A 5,057-nucleotide genomic window follows, 5' to 3' on the forward strand; every position below is an offset into this window, starting at 1 on the left:
ATTACGAACCTTGCGATATGTTGTTAATGACCACACATTTTAGTAATAAGTTGCAAAAATTTTAGTGTAAAGTTGCGCATCTGTCAACGCAATAAATGTCAAAGTTGGCATAAACAAAGGTACCGTCTAGGAGTTACTCACTACTGACATCTGGGCGTCACCTTTGAAAGACACTTAACATAGGCATATAAAGGTGTAGAATATTCACTTAACTTCTCCATCATCCAGTGCAGCATTGACCTTACGAATGGCTATGATACAATTTTCATTATTAAGACATAGTAAACTTTCTATTGTTTCATATTAATTCTTTGTACGCAAAATCAGCTGTTGCGAGGGTTGGTCACCACGACGTATATCAATAGCATCGAGCAATCCATGTCATCTGTGTTAATGCAACACGTTTCAAGAGTTCAACGCTTTAATTCATTCATTCCTTCATTCATTCATTGTGTTCTTGCGTCAACCAACAGCTTATGCCACATTTTATTAGAAGCTTTCCAAGCCATCGTCAGCTTCCACTTGCCTGATTGTGGCTGTGACTGTGGCTGCGTTCTGCGTTCTTCAGCATTCTGCAATCTCTTGCTTGCTCCCCCTTCGCTCTACACTCTATGTGGCAGCAACGGATCAACTTGTCATTTATTGTGTCAATTACCGTTAAGTCCATCTGTAGGACGACATAGCATTTTTGTTGTGGTATCGTTTGTAACTTATCGTTATTGTTAATATTGTGCCGGATTGACTGTATATTTTGAGCTTTGCCTTCTCGGCCATTTCGGCCGACTGTTGTCTTGACAGAATTTATGCGCTGCAGTGCACAGGAAGTAAAATCTTGTTATTTACTTTTTCTATTTCATGTAAAAGGTGTTATGTACAAATTTGTTGTTGTTTGTTGAAGTTGTTGCTCTTGTTGGGGCATGTTTTCGGAGTAAAAGAGTATTTATTGCATCGGAAGTTACATGTTTGGCACAAATTTTAGGTTAAGGAAATAAAGACAAATAAAACAACAACAAAGCTAATGTAGCAATAATTAATGCTTCTCTTATTCGCTACTTTTTCGCTCAATTTCAAAATGTGTTTCGATAGAATTAGTTGCCATTCGAAGGGATAATTTATTTGCGTGCCTTTTATTTGTTACTTCATGGCTGATAAATATTGTTACTCGGGCAATCATGAGCTCGCATTGAGATTAAGAAGTAGGTTTTATGAACTTTATTTTCTAAAATTATTTTTATGGTATTTCAATCCGATCTCTATCCGAATGTTGAGATTCAGCTCTGGAATCGTTAACATCAGGCAAATGACCACGATGACCACTCTTACAGGACAATATCCTTGTCATGAAATTTTCCATAACCGAATTGAAAAGTGGCTGCCCTATGTCCTCGATAGCCTCACGAATTCCATCTTTGAGGTCTTGAATCGACCCTGGGCTGTTGGCGTAAACCTGCTCTTTCACATGGCCCCAAAGAAACAAGTTTCAAATTATTGAAACATTTTATTATGATTTCGATTTCTCGATTAGTAGATAATTCCTGCCTTAATGGGATTTACTCAGCATTTATTTTTTACATTGTTCAAAAGTTAAATAAAATATTACTTCATTTTAAGCAACCTTAACCCTTTGGAGACGAGTGTCGGCATATAACCACCCAAGCCGTTTTACCACTGCGGACACGTGTCGGCATTTAGCTGCCCAAATTAGTTCGTAGCTGTAAGGCTCGCGACGTCTGTCGTTCTGAGCGATAAGATACACATAGGCATACTAAAAGAGTCACGTTTTCATTCAAAGACATTAGGGGCCATTAGCAATGAAGTCTTATCATCCGTATAATGTAAACTTACGATATGAGACGGCGGTAGAGTCATAACGAATTACAGTTCTTCCATTAAGTCTCCAGGGTCACTGCCAGAGGAACCAGCAGGCATTTTATATATTTTATATTTTATCCTACGCACGATGGCTAAGAGATCTGGAGATGATACGTTAGATAGTGACATTACTCGCCGTCATTACAATGCCGGAATATAAAACGTATACAAATACAACCAAACTTCTTTTTATTGTTTTTTTTCAATTTGTTTGTTTATAATTATTTTTTGATTATATGAAATTTTTTTCTTGTGTTAAATAAAGCCTTTTATAACGTTCAACGTATTTATTTTCTTTACTGCGCACTCTAATACCTCTCGTCCTCAGCGAAGCTCGCCCGTCGGGCGACTCCGTCCCCAAAGGATTAATCGTGAAAATAGTTTTTAATGAAGGTAGCCACCCATATATAGATTCATCAAAGAGCGGGTTCGAACCTGTAGGCTGTTGCATGAAAAGGATGAATGAATGCAAGTGTGCGTCTGGTAAACCTTTATGTTTCCCTACAGTAAACCTCTTCTATTGGTGTATTTTCGGGATTTCGCTTCATCGGATTTAGTTGAGTAAGTGCCGGGAATGTGGAGAAACAAGTCGCGGTTTCTTCAACATGACAAGGCAACGGCTAGCATATCTCAATTTATAAGCTTTGATCAAAAATAACGTTAATACCATTTCGAAAGGTCTGTATTCACTTGACATCACCCTACGTGTCTTCTTTCTGTTTCTACAACTTAAGTTACTAGCGTACTGGAAAGCGTTTTGCGTCGCTTAGGGTGATGAAGCAGAATTGGCAAAAGAGCTGGATATTAGAAAAAAACTGTAGAAAATTGTAACTATAAGATATATTTCGTTCTGTTGCTGCAAAGCAGTCCCACTCAAGGGCTTCGAAACTTTCCCGTAAACGCAACCAAAGAAAAATGAGTGAGAAGTACGCGAAGCGTTTTGAGGCGGTATTTTTATGCACGCATTGGAAAGGGCCGAAATTATATCAACACCATCGAATGTCGACTGAAGGAGGCGAACATATCCTACCATCCCACAACATTCACTGCTCTCAGAAAAACACATTGAGAAGCAACAAAACAAGAATAGGGCGTCACAGTATTGGACTGGCCTTCCCAGATCCAAGACGCCAACACGCATCTTGCCGGAAGGCCAGACCATGATTTAAAGCAAATCGTGCGTCAAGTTCGCAAAATCTGGTCCTGTTTGTTCGGGAGTACGCAAAAACGCCAGTTCAAAGCATGAAGAAGATACCAGGCTATACTCGACAACGATGAATATTACACGGCTTATTGAGTAATTGCGACTCGTAGTTTTGTACATACTTTCATGTAAAACAAATTTTAAATATATATCTATTATACTTCAGGAACAATCGCGATTCCTTTTCCTTATTATTAAAGTGCTTTAATTTTGTTCCGAATTCTTTTTGACCTTTTCCGTCCTTTGCGCACTAAATGCGATAATTCATTAATCTGCCATCGGTGCTATGTCGCCAATCTAAATGATTCACAATCATGGAAACACATTACTGTTCGCAAAATAACATCCAAAGCGAACAAATTAGGTTGGTCACACCAATACACAGCCTATCCCTCCCAACTGTCAACCTCACCTTCACACGGTACCCGCTGTTTAAAACGGACGGGACTCTGACGACCGAGTAAAAGCAGTTTAACTTTGTTACCTGTGTTAAAAGAAATGTTGTTACAGCAATCCAAAATTTTTGGCAGCAAGTCTGCGGGCTTTAGCCAAAACCTGGCCACCAGGACCGGAAAGATAGGATAATAACCTGCTACTCTTAAACCTTATAATATTAACGAAACCGCAGTGGGCCTTTACTCCCTCGAAGGCCATAGGGAATTATATTGTATCTCCTAAAATTTGCTGTAAAATTTAGTTGATAGGCTACTGAGAAAATATGCATCTTATTTTCCACAGAAATGTACACGCTGTGCTCCTGAAACCGGAAACGGAGAAAATACTGTAGATTTTATGCTGAGATCTGCTAATAAGTAGGTGGTAGTAAAATAGTTGAACTACCACTCTAGCACTCCTCAAGTAGCACTAAAGTGCCATTTTGCTACCATTATGAGACCTCCAATAGGCAGATATCTACAGCTAAACAGAGCTGTTGATATTACGAAGTAGTTTTTATGGGATTTAGGTTGGAGCACTGTCCAGGCTGTCGAAAAAAAGGAACACTCAGAAGTATTTACAGAGAGAGTGCTCAACAGTCTCTTTCCTCTTTACAGGCGTCGTGCTGGAAAAAACAAGATCTTTAACCACCCCAATCGAAGCTGGCTTATGCCAGCCTGAGAATAGAAAGAAGCCAACAATGACATCACTGCCATTCAAGAAATGCAATGGACGGGACAAGGCAAGAAAAGCGTAGCACCTTGTGACGTCTACTACAGCTGCCATGTAAAGGAGCGCAAATTCGGTGTTGGATTTTTTGTGGGAGAGAGATTTCGTCGCCAAGTACTGTCGTTCACTCCGGTGGACGAGCCTCTCGCAATAATCTGCATCAAAGCCAGTTTTTTTTTAACATCTCGCTAATTTGCGCCCACGCCCCGACGATGCGACCAAAGATTGTTTGATATGATATTGACAACATCGTCCTTAACAACCGCGCTATTAGATCTGCCTTCTCCAAACTGGATAAAGAAGCAAAGCGAATAGGTCTGGTGGTGAACGAAGACAAAATGAAGTACCTCCTGTCATCAAACAAACAGTCAGCGCATTCGCGTATCGGCACCCACGTCACTGTTGACAGTTATGATTTCGAGGTTGTAAAAGACTTCCTTTATCTAGGAACCAGCATCAACACCGATAATAATGTCAGCCTTAAAATCCAACTTAGAATCTTGCCAACAAGTACTACTTTGGACTAGGCAATTGAGTAGTAAAGTCCTCTCTCGACGAACAAAACTAACACTCTACAAGACTCTCATCATGCCCGTCCTAACGTATGGCGCAGAAGGTTGTACGATGACTACATCCGATGAAGCGACGCTTGGAGTGTTCGAGAGAAAGATTCTGCGTAAGATTTTTGGACCTTTGCACCTTGGCAACGGCGAATATCGCAGACGATGGAACAATGAGCTGTAAGAGCTTTACGACGACATAGACATAGCACAGCGAATAAAGATCCATCGGCTACGTTGGCTGGGTCATGTCATCC

The sequence above is a fragment of the Anastrepha obliqua genome, chromosome 1 (genome assembly GCF_027943255.1).
Source record: "Anastrepha obliqua isolate idAnaObli1 chromosome 1, idAnaObli1_1.0, whole genome shotgun sequence".
NCBI lineage: Eukaryota > Metazoa > Arthropoda > Insecta > Diptera > Tephritidae > Anastrepha > Anastrepha obliqua.